We start from the raw sequence: 12,332 nt of genomic DNA, 5'->3' as shown, positions 1-12,332 counted from the left end.
AACTGTCTTTGAATGCATTTATTTTGTTGAATGTAAAGAATGAACACATAAGGAAAAATATTGCAACGTTTAAACTACTGAGAATATTCTACACATATATAGGTCACACAGGTTTTTTAAAGAAGTTCATGGCCAGAGGAACGTCTCATTCAGGAACCTGCTTGCTTTTCCAGTTTTCCTTCACCTCTGGCCAGATAAAGGTCTTTCCTTTAGTCCACACTGGATAATTGCATATAATTGGATTTAGTAGTTTTGTGACATTGTGGTCAGATTGTCATCCTTGTCTGATAGAGAGAGCATGTGTTTTGCATTTTGTGAGAGTTTATGTTGTGATCATCAGTGAGTTTGGGTCAAGCTTTTGAGAGACAGCATTATCCAAACAAGCCATGACCTCTGGTGACCTAATGTCAGGTATTCATCAGTGGCTTTTAGGTTGTCCTACCACAGCAATGTGCACTGCCCTGACTATTTAACATATGCTAATGTTATTGCTTGTGGCTCTCATACATTCCTTTTTTTTATACTGCCACAAAGGCTTTTAATAAATGGTAGCCTGCAGGGAATTCTAGTTCTTTGTGCCTCAAGCTGGCACATTAGCATTCGCAGAGAATACTTGGATTAGAAGTAATCCTTGGGAAGCTTGTTCTTTCTGATTTTCACAATATCTTTAGTGCTAACCAGACCAGCTTTGGTGTTTTTTACGCAGGAGTTCCGTGTCAAAGAATAGATCTGTGACAACTTTTTTAACCTAGGTATAGCCCTGTGTTTTACCTTTCGGTTTCAGTCACAGTGACTCACATTTGCTGTGCTGACTTTCTTTTTATCTTCAAATCAAGTTTAGGTTGGCTAGCCTGCTTTGGGAGAATGCAAACTGGAATTTTGTTTTCAGAAAATGGCGATGATTTCCTTTTAAACAAGGCTTTTGACCCTTTATGGCATGCTGTTGCCTTCAGGCAGCAAACCAATTTTTTCAGTATTAGACTGCCACTTAACATTTTTATTTATTTATTTAAAATTAATAACACACAACATGACACTGTATGGGATGGGATGCTAGCAACTGCAAAGACTAATATCATTTTTATTCATATTTAAATTGAAATAACTGCATTAAACATATGTCAGACTGACAGAAATATATAGGCCTGCAACTGCGCATACTGACTAATCCATTCATGAATACACATTTAATTGGCTGTTGGATAAAATCCTTATATGAAAATGAACTTGATGTTTGTATAATAAATAAATAAACTGGTAGTTTCCCCCTTAATCTGCTACATGATAAAAAAAAAACAAAACAAAACTGGGATCAAATATGTTTTATCTTAAAAATAAAATAGGGGGCTAACATTTTCCTTCTGTACTGCCATATCTGCCATCTTCAACTTGTTAACTAGTGACCCCTGTGCCACTGCAAACGGGAATATTTAGGTTCTCTCTCTTTCATTTGCTTTCTGAGCTTCTTATCCAGTTTCATTTGGCCCACTGGGGATGAGTGGATCAAGGATAGACTGGTATTGAGCCACTGAGACACTGTTAGGAGCAGTTGGCATCACGAGGATAAGAGCCCACAAGTGCCAAGTAAATGGTGACTCAGGCAACACCAAACTCCTCTGATCTACTGCCAGATCCATCTATGGAGGTGGAGGTAGCGGACACAGATAGTAGGACACATCAGGGTGGGATCACAAATCAGTGAGGTCAGGCTGCCCATTTTCCAAATCTAAGTGAAAATATTGCTTTATGTTTGGAAACCTTTTCTTTGTGCTTCCTTTTCCACATTTTCTTCCTAGGAAAAAATAGCTCAGAGAACAGATTGAGTGGTTTTCTTAAAGAGCTGTTGTGGGGCTTGAAACAGCATGGTGGATCCAAGGATGAATTCGTGACAGATGGGATCAGTGGAGCCTAGCATAACAGCCTGATCTGATTAAACAATCCTACATTTTTAGAGTGCTGGCCAAAATGATGGTGGTCTTGGTTGTGGTTTTGGCAGGAGCAGTGATGACAATATTTACACTGATTCCTAGGGGCATTGGCAAAAGGTACATTTTACACACACACATCTTGTATCTTTTGTACCCGAGGTCTCAAGAAAGTTGGGAGTAGTTGGGATTATAGACTGCTTCATTGTATTTGTCTTGTAATTTACATTATTTAAATGAGCAGAGATCATTTGGAAGAGCTGAACATGCTTTATTGAGACAGAGAAATGAATCAATGCATTTGGCAATTACATTCCGATGACCCATCATGGCGGAACAGAATTCCAGTGGTGACAGGATTTAGGACAGGGCATCCCAGAGTCTAGATGCTGGTAGCGGTGAAGATGAAGATTAAGACTGAAGTGGATCTCCGAGTCACTTGGGTGAGGTAGAGGTGGGGAGGAAGTTGGTTGTAGGAATGAGCGTCTGAAACGGAGAATGACAGAGAGCACAAAATAAAACCATTCAGAGTGGTGGCTGATTGGCTTAAAAAGGCAGGCAAGAAGATAATTGGACTAGAATAATGATGTAAGCATTGAGGTTGACAGCATGGGAAAGTGGTGGTGATGTAACAAACAGACTGGCAGCCAAACACCCTGCTTCGGTTTTATTTTACATATCTAGCTGATATATTTATATCAGTGAAACTGACATAAATGTGCTTCGGATAAATTAGCATAAAGTATCAGATTGGACACACCTATTTGTTCATATAGATTTACCGATGCTGTTTTTACAGACTGGGATAATACTAAACACATTAAACTTGCACACTTTTAACCATCTCGATTAGGTAATTCCAGTTACACCTGGGTCAAGTCAGTAGTCTACTGGTAAAATTTCTAGTCTTCTCAATATTTTTGAGACAGTTAACTGTAATGTACCAAGGTTGGTGCACAGCAACAACTCAACTACTTGAACAAGGCTTGCTGCCACTACCAGCGTCTAAACTCCAGAGTGCAATATTTTGACAAGAGCAACTGAACTCTCGCTGGATTTTTAAGACATAACACAACATTCTGGACCAGATATTAGTCCAATACTGACCCTAAAAGGTGGATTGGATATTGGTAACCTTTAGCCAATCTAAGGAGCTTTAAAAGAAAGCGACTGGACTTCATCTCTCATCCAAGAGGCTTCTTCAGTTCTAAAATCAAATGGTGGAGAGTTCCAGATATTTAAGAGTTGTCCCTTAAGAGGGTCGTTGACCCACTATTAATCATGTGTCTCAAAACATGAGCCAAGGTGTGAAAAAAGGTGTGGGTCATTATCACCAATGGTTTTGGGTGAAACCACTCTGGGACCTTACCTCACCCTATTATATGACCTACCGAGATCACCCGATGCAAGGTGTAAAGGTGTAAGTCTGGGTTTGAGGTGCCTGGGAAGGGATCTCAAGACAGCATTGTAGGTGGAAGACAGTTGGTGTCATAAGCCACCCCCTCTGTTAAAAAATGGTCATTCACAGTGGAAATAGCTGCTTTCACTCTTCTTCCAAACCATCTGTCTTCTCTGTACAAAATGTGAACATTGTCATCCTCGAAAGAGTGACCTTTGTCCTTTAGATGGAGATGTACAGCTGAGTCTTGTTCTGTTGAGGTGACTCTATTATGTTGTGCCATGCGTTCATGAACTGGCTCCAGTCCTGCACTGGAGCTGCAGCTGCACTGTACAGCATGCACTATGTTGTTTAGTTTGTGTTTGGGAGTTTCGTCCTTGGGACAAACCGGTTATTGTCTGAAGGTGCGGCTGGGTCTGAAGTGCCCTGGGATGCTACATAAGAGATGACAATGTTGTTCTGTTTGTAATTGAAGGGTTCTGATCACCCCAAGTTTGGTTGCAGAGGGTGGTGGGAGTCAAAGAGTAGGTACTGGTCTGTGTTTGCGGGCTTCCAGTAAACTTCAGTGTTGAGACTTCCATTGCAGAGCGCAGTCCAGAAACAGAAAACTATTATCCTTTGTGTCTTCTGGTGAACTTTATGCTTCTCTCCACTGCACTGAGTTGACCAGGTGTCATCTACACATCTGTGCCTGTGGCTCTGTGCTCTGCCTTTGAAAGAGCCAAGAGTTTTACTTTTCACTTCTTCCATTAAAGGTTGACTCCAATGTGTGACACTGAAGAGCCATAGCACATGCATGTTTTTATCTGTAGAAACCCTTGTACTTAAAATATGTGGTGGTAAGGCAGAGGTCTAACAGTGTGCAAATCTGACTTGGGATAAAGCTGGTCCGCTTGTGTAAAGAGTTGTCTTGCTGTAGTCGTTTTGTGTCTCTTCTGCCTCAGTTGTAGGTATACAAGTGAAAAGTGAGACTACAGCTAAGGACCCTGTGGTTTAATCTGGACTTTCCTTTTCCTCGCTTACCCGTTTATTTCCACATAGTTTGTGTAGTCAGAGACACATAAGGTAGAAGCTAGAAGGAAGTTGGTCTGTGTAACAGTTGTTCAAAAACTTTTATTATACTTGCGCAGTTAGAAATTATTTCACTCCAGCTGTCTCTTATCAACTCCACATGGAACATGTCTATGTGTGAGAAAAAAGAAGAAGCTGCCACAACAGTAAATGAGAGCAGTTGGAATCAGCCTGATTGCTCTCACTGAGCTGAAAAGAGACAAGAGCACAAAATTAGCCAAATAAAAGCAGTACATTTTTTCTAGTGATATTATTTTATCTACCCTGAGCTTGTGGTCATTTATTATCATTTATTTATATGTCATTTATTCCAATCATTCTGCAGTGGCACACTATCTTATCTGGATTGAGCTTATTCAGATTCTAATTTGTTCTTTAACAAGCAAGTGATTCAAAGTGATACCTTTTGGGTATGTGTGGCCAAGAAGGACAGAGAAGGATGGCACATTTAATGAACTGGCCTCCACGGTCATCTTATCTCATATCAGCTGTTTTGGCATCCATCAAATGCTTAGTATATCCAGAAACCCCTTAATGACTCATTCTAGCTGAGAATCGGATCAAACTGGTTGAGAAAGTCTGCAAAACTGTAACAAAACATAAGCTAATATTAAGAAATTAAAATGTAAATGTTTTAATACATTCTTGTTTACTTTAAGGATCAAAATGTGCTCATGTGTTCAGTGCTGTTTCTTTTATTTTTTCATTATGGAAATTTTTTGTAATCAATTGCGTAGGCTATAATTGTCCACTTTCATTGTACTCTGTTTCTTTCTGTCCTTTGTTACTTTATTCAACTCTTTCCCCAATTGCTTTAGTAGATAGTAAATGCAATTTATTATTTTTTGCTTATTGCAAGTACAATCCGATTTAGGGAATTAACGGGCACAATTTTGTGAATAGCATGCAGATTTTACTGTGCACTTAACTACAGAATTCTTAGTTATATAGCTTTTTCAAATGTATAAGCCCCCCTTAACTTGATATTTGACTGGGTAATGTAATAAAATACACATGGCGGAACTGAAAGATAAAAGCAGGGTAGAGGTAAAGTGCATGCTACAGTGTTAAGGCCAAATTAGCAAAAGAAGAGGAGATGAAGTAGGTTTGGGAACATAAAGGAAACAGAGGAGTGCGAAGCAGAATGAGAATACACAAACGTGGCCATCATCATGTCAAGATACGAGTCTGTTGCTATGCCAACAAGGGTCAGCTTGCTACAGCATCTCATGCATTTGCCCACACAAAGCCTAAAAAGTGATAAATGACTTTAAAGAGAACCAGACTTCGGAAGAAAATTAAATCTATGTTATTAAGGGGAAAGTAATTGTTAGTGTCTTTTCTTCTTCTTCTTTCACCTCAACATTATGGCTGCAGTACCTCTATATAGTTCAGGGAAATATACAGTACAGTAGTTGACAGCTCAAGGCGGAACACATCAGTAAAGGACAAATTATTAATAAGGGCAATACTGGACTCTCCAAGCAGGCGGAAATATGGATTCTGTTTAAATTCATAAGTAGAAGAAGTCTCACCTTGCTCCACTGGTCACATTTCTGAGAAAGTCTTTCTATTAAACCCCCTTGTATTAACATTAACTGATACCCAATTACAGATACATGTGAGGCTTTTTGTTTTTGTTTGTTTTTATATATTTATTTGTTTTAAGTTTTGTGTCCATCATACGTGAAACCCCATTCCAAACAGAACAAGGCTATTTCACACCACAGCGGCACCAGACATCTCCTACATTGTGTTTAACATTGTTGAAATATTTGTTTACAAGGTTCAGTGCCATTTAATTTTCTTGTGATCAGCTCACTCTCTTCTCTCTCCCTCCCTTCAGCTCCTTCTGGTTGCTCAAACTCAGGAGCTCTTTTGTTTGAATATCCAGAGGACTTCTGTCTCACTGTTATTTGTTCAGTTTGCCTAATTAGACTTTGGCAACATGAAAGCAAGCAGCAGGGCTTTTTGCTCAGCTGCTGAAACTAAACAAGATACTGTTGTATCTCAATGAAAAGGCAACTTTGGATTTGTTGTTACCTTCATTTAGGCATTTTAAGATATAACACTGGAATTAGGGCTGTGCAATATGACCAAAATCTCATATCCCGATATAAGACATCTATCGTCCGATAACGATATAAATCACAAAAATGTAACATTTTCTGTAAATTCTGTGACTCTCGGGCAGCTCGTCTTGTGGGAAGTGTTTCCAGCTGCGCGTCATGTACCTGGAGTCGAGTGTTTTAACCGATGCATGAAACTATACATTTTTAAACATAAGTTGTAACGGCCGCCGTTTTCTTTGTGAGTATTTATTACACAGCGTGCTGCGGGGAAAAGCCTGTTCTAACGTTTGAGTCTAAGGTTTATTTTTTAGCACCTGGCGGCTCTCTTTTACTTCTCATCCATAAATAATCTGCTCTTTCACGTGATTCAGTTTATTTTGAAAAGTCTCAACAGGCTCTTGAGCTTTATTGTGAAAGGTTTATGTAGAACATAAACAAGCGGACACGCGGTGGTGTTACTGTCGTTGTTGCTAACCACAACGCATAAAAACAGGCGCTTGTCTTTCCGTAGTGTGGTTATATTAAATATAAGAGAAAGAGAGAACTTTAAGAAATTAATATAGCCACTACAGTGACCATCAAAACGATGAAAAAATATTGCCGTAAACAGTTTATTTTGCAACACCACGAAACAAACTATAGCGTAAAATGAAACGATAGACGTTTTTATATCGTCATCCGATATATATCGTTACATCGAACAGCCCTAACTGGAATCACAATGTAGGAAAAAAAATAAAAAAAATTCTTTTTCTTGCACATGTTTTATGGTATTTTTCAGATTTCTTCTTTCTAATATTTGATATTTCCTGTGTATTGAGCTAACAAAAAGTTTTTGTTCAAGGTGTTTTTAAGGATGTGTTGAAATCTTCAATTTTAGGACAGTTGCCAGTGTAAAGGCACATTTTTAAAAAATAATTTACCAACAATCTACTGTAAACTGTTATAAGGCATAGAGACTCTGAGATTTAGACTAATTATTAGAATAAACTATTTAACACTCTTTGAATAATTCAACTTGCTAAAAAGACTGTTTAAGTACCTTTTCATTTACCATTGTGAGACAAAGAAACACATCACTATCCTGTAGTGAGTAGGGAGGATAGACCATTTGGGACTTTCCAATCTCAGTTGAATCAAGCTGCTTATCGTTTCCCACAAAGAGGATTCCAGCCTTACAAAATAGGCGCATGAATAATGAATACATTTGTTACAAAAATTTCCATGAATTTTGCGGTAATTACGCTCGCGCAAACTTCCAGGAGCACTACAGATTTGGTGGTCTAATAGTGTTTACCCGACCCAGTGAGTGAAGTTAGTGTGTTGTCTCAGTTGGAAGACATTAATTTTCCATTATGGGTTGTTGTTGTAGTTACCTGCTGAGACCCACCCCCTGACACAAGACAGGAAGTCGCTCTGACAAAAACTCACGGGCAGCTACATATTCAGGCAAAACTCATTATAACAGTTTTTTTTCCATTTCCCTAACACAAATCTACACAACACAGTGAGGGGCTGTTAGTGAAGAGAAACAGGATTGAGCTTCTAAACAGAGCCTGAAGGGAGAACATTGTCAAAATGAAACATTAAACATCAACAAATGCTCAAGGCAAGGTGTTATTTTGCGCTAACGTCCCTGTAGATCACTTTGCTTCTGACTTGAGCTTCTATAGCTCAGAGGTCCAGGAGATTTTCGTCTTGTTTTTACTGTGTGTCACTAATGTTGGATTGCTTTGCAGTAGAAATGGGACTGATATTAACAATCTCTATGAGAAACAACTTCATATACTTTTTTTTATAGATTATACTTATACTATCTATTACTGACTGATAATAATTGTATATTCTTTTATATTGTTGTCTGATGATGAAGGTGTCTTTTACTTTTAGAGGATTCTAATTGTTGTGCTATTAGCTTTTGGTAATCTTCATGTGTGTGTTAGGGTTGGGTTTTGGGCTTTTAAGAAAGGTGCTGTGGTTCCATGGCTATAATCTTCCACTTAAGGACTGGCTTCCTGCCTTCCTTTCAATACTTCTTGGCTGCTTGTTTCCCTGTCACATCTGATGTTGTAATTATAGCTTCCAAAATCCTGTGAGGAAAAGAAATGTTCAGGACAGCATGCATTTTGTGGTCCACTCTCCACTTTCAGCTTCTCTAATGTGTAGAGTCCATAAGTGGCAATCAGAGGACACTTATTCATTCTATGAATAAGTCATTCTATGATGCTGGCTGTTTAAAAAGAGGATGGATGGACTGGAGAAATGGTGTAAGGAACATCTGCAGAGTGAAAGAGGAAGGGTATATAGAAGTTTTGAGATATCCATGGGGGGGCTGGTGTTGAGTTTTGACCTCAGGAGACCTTATCTAGGACATAAGGATAGTATGTTTGCTGTAAGGCGTTATATTGGTGATGGTACAGCTACTTCTTTCAAATAAAGGCAGTGGGATTTCATATAAGAGCTGCTGAAATACTGAAGCGCCTCTGACCTTGCACTGTATAATTAGGCATAAGTGAAGAAATCACCAACATCCCTTCTGTATGCTAGTTTTGATGGCTATAACATGAAATTAGTTATAAAGTTCTCCAGCTTGACATACGGAGCTCCAATTTATTTATGAACTGTTTAATTAAGGCAGATCAGTGACTGTAAGATCGTTACCCCTCACCGATCTCCAAGATGCTCTGATATATTCTATGACATAGTTGTGTTTTAATGAACAAGAAGTGGGAGTCAAAATGATTTACCGTGTCACGGAGCTGATTAGGAGATCTTGGGGAGCATGATATCTTGAGATGAAATATTTTCCATTGTGATCCTTCATTATCTTCCCACACCCAGAGTAAACTGTTATTAAGACAATAAACAACGCTCAATGTATTTGTAATATGTGTAGGCCTATGCTGAATAAAAATACACGTATTGCACTGATAGGTTTTTAGTTATGAAAAGTTGACACCTATAAATGTTGGTTATTTGGCAGTGCGTGTTCACAACCCAAAGCAATAGCACTGCAATCAAATCATATTGTTTTACTTTACCTGTCATGGTGGTCTTGTGTATATTGTGTATCTGCAACCTTGGCATTTGCAGTCTTCATTACTTATCGTGCCACTGCCTTATTGTAACTTTTATAGTAAATCAAGTTATTCAACAGACTTCCAAATGACTTTGTGCATCGCTGCTGATAGCAGATGCTGCTGTGGAAAGTGGAAAGTGACCATAAAGATTTGATGCTTCACTCGCTTAGTTAACTTCTTTGCCTGGGGTCAACAGTTTCCTGTGGTATTTCTACAATCAGATGTCTGCAGAGACACACAGAAGAAATCTGTAAAATGCTGTAAAGAGTTTTTGTTGATAAAATTAAAATATATGAAATTTATGAGATGTCTACACATCAAAGCACTTTAACTGCATGAAAAGTTCAATTTAATGCCATGTCTACTGTATCATATAATCATTAAGTGAGTCACAGCCACAGCCAGATAGTAGTGCAGTAAAGATAACAACAACAGACCACCTTTATTTGTCACATACACAATAGCGTACAACATATAGTGAACTACTTGTGTCCAAGCTGCAGACATAACCGCACCAGGGCTTGGTTTTAACATGGGGGGGTTCACTAGAATCCATACCGAACACCGGGTGGCAATCAAACTCATTGAGTTTTTCCTTTCCACTCACCTTTCTCACTCACTATGAGACTAATAGACCTCTCTGCATTGAATCATATCTGTTATTAATCTCTGTCTCTCTTCCACAGCATGTCTTTATCCTGTCTTCCTTCTCTCACCCCAACCGGTCGCAGCAGATGGCCTGTTGGCCTCCCTGAGCCTGGTTCTGCCAGAGGTTTCTTCCTGTTAAAAGGGAGTTTTTCCTTCCCACTGTCGCCAAAGTGCTTGCTCATAGGAGGTCATATGATTGTTGGGTTTTTCTCTGTACCTATGAAGCGCCTTGAGGCGACTTTTGTTGTGATTTGGCGCTATATGAATAAAATTGAATTGAATTGAAACTCGTGACTCCTGCACCAAAGGTGTGTAGTCTTACCACTACACTATCTAGCTGCTCGAAGAGCAGGAGCAGCCAAGAGCTCCCACGGTCTCTTCTTCTCTTTCCAGTCAGTATTTGGTCATATAAACAGGTAGTTTCATCTTTAATAGATGAACAAAAAAAAGGTTTGGCCACCCCCGGAGTCAATGTCAAAAGTGGTACTGAGGTGTGAAGTCTACAGTATGTAATAAATTACCTCGACAAATCCCAAAGCCAAGTTAGAGCCTTATTTCCCCCTCTGTTTTTCACTTGTTTTGTATGTTTTGTTTTGAATGCTAGTAATTGTATCATGAGGGCTTACCAAAGGAAATGATTTGATTATGTTTGCTTGACTGCTTTGACAGCTTATCAAACTCAGGAATGTAAAATACTCCATGCTCATGATTTCTACCCAGCCTTCTCAACAGTTCTTAAATTTATACAGTTGCTCTGATTAGACAAAAACACCATCCTATGCTACTTACAAATACAATCTTGAAAACATCTGTTTAGAATCGTTGGGTGATGTTGCTGGTCCAGAAAAGACCTTTGACCTTTGAAGGTACACTAGCTTAATTTACGTACTAACAGAAGTTGAACCTATTGACCAGATTTTAATGAATCAAAGCTTTTCAGGTGTTCATGCAGCTATTTGATTAAGGGTCATTGCAAACTAGGGCTGCCACAAATTATTATTTTGATAGTCGACTAGTCACCGATTATTTTTGCGATTAGTCGACTAATCAGATCATGCATCCTTTGGACGTAAAATGTACAGCTTATTGCACCAGCATGCGTCTGCACTTATATAACTATCATTAGCTTACAGCTTTAAGTGTTAAAGATATGTGCTAACTAAAATTAAAGACAAGATGATAGTTTATTAAACTTTTAATAAAATTTGCAGATTGTCTCAGTGGAGTTTAATAAACTCAGCCGTCTGCTCCTTGCCATCTAAAATACAGTATAACAGAATCTCACACTTCCGTTTAATTAGTTTTCTGTTTGACGTTTATTCAGCCTGTGCAAAAAATAACTTTAATCTCAGCCAAACCGATTTACTCAGGAACAAATAAAACACTAAAAAAAGCCAAACAATAATAGTTTTAAGTTATTTAACTGACTTATATATCATGTTTAACCTGAGTAGTGAAAGTCCGCGTGGGGTTTGAAAACGATTTGCCGGGAGTCCGCAGTTCTCGCCGGCTCAAGTGACCATTGAACCCCCCGGCTAGCTATCGAGCTGGTGGGTAACAGATGTCTCCGAAAACATCGGAGCACTTTTGCAAATATGTGATGTCTTGATAAACCAAGCAGATATTTGAAGTTTACACAGTTTATTTTGTGACCCAGAAAGAGTAAGATTAAAACTAAGTAGCTGCCGCCATTGTTGGAAACTGGTATTGGCTGGGCTGTGCTATGAATCCTGGGATAGGTTGGGCCATGCTGGGGAAATGAAGGACGACCGCATTTGGAGGCGTCTTCGAATTTGGAAAGCCTTCGTCACGTCGCTGTAACGTAATCGACCTACAAATGCAGCCTCCGAAGGATGCGGCCTGAATTTGGACACAGCTACGATACTGGAGTTACTTCTTCTTCTTCGGGGTTTAACGACAGCTGGCATCCTTGTACATGCATTGCTGCCATCTTCTGCTTCAGTCCGCTATTACACTCCTAAATCCTACTACTTATTCCTGCGTCTTTCAGGATCTTACAAGGCTTTAAACGACGCTTCGACTATTACATTTGTCGTCAACGATTTTGATAGTCAACGTAATCGTGACTAGTCGACTAATCGTGGCAGCTCTATTGCAAACATTAGGGAAATACACA

At 39.0% G+C, this 12,332-nt stretch overlaps 2 protein-coding genes across 11 annotated transcripts in view; both read left to right on the top strand.

Moving 5' to 3' along the window:
* nrxn2b (neurexin 2b) overlaps nucleotides 1–12,332 on the top strand; it is a 698,285-nt gene that overhangs the window by 170,520 nt on the left and 515,433 nt on the right. The window contains exon 1 of one of the 10 annotated variants that reach the window (XM_082527638.1): nucleotides 1,656–1,703. The exons of the other annotated variants lie outside the window; for them this stretch is intronic. The gene's annotated coding sequence lies outside the window, so the exon portion shown is untranslated. Of the gene's footprint in view, nucleotides 1–1,655; nucleotides 1,704–12,332 lie in introns of those variants that run through there. 10 annotated transcript variants of the gene reach the window in all.
* LOC309698133 (uncharacterized protein) overlaps nucleotides 1–12,332 on the top strand; it is a gene marked incomplete at its 3' end in the record, with an annotated part of 399,753 nt that overhangs the window by 352,107 nt on the left and 35,314 nt on the right. The gene's annotated exons all lie outside the window — the stretch shown is intronic.

This window comes from Aulonocara stuartgranti (assembly GCF_965226115.1).
Source record: "Aulonocara stuartgranti genome assembly, chromosome: 3".
Taxonomy (NCBI): domain Eukaryota; kingdom Metazoa; phylum Chordata; class Actinopteri; order Cichliformes; family Cichlidae; genus Aulonocara; species Aulonocara stuartgranti.
This window is presented reverse-complemented; position numbering and strand designations above follow the sequence as displayed.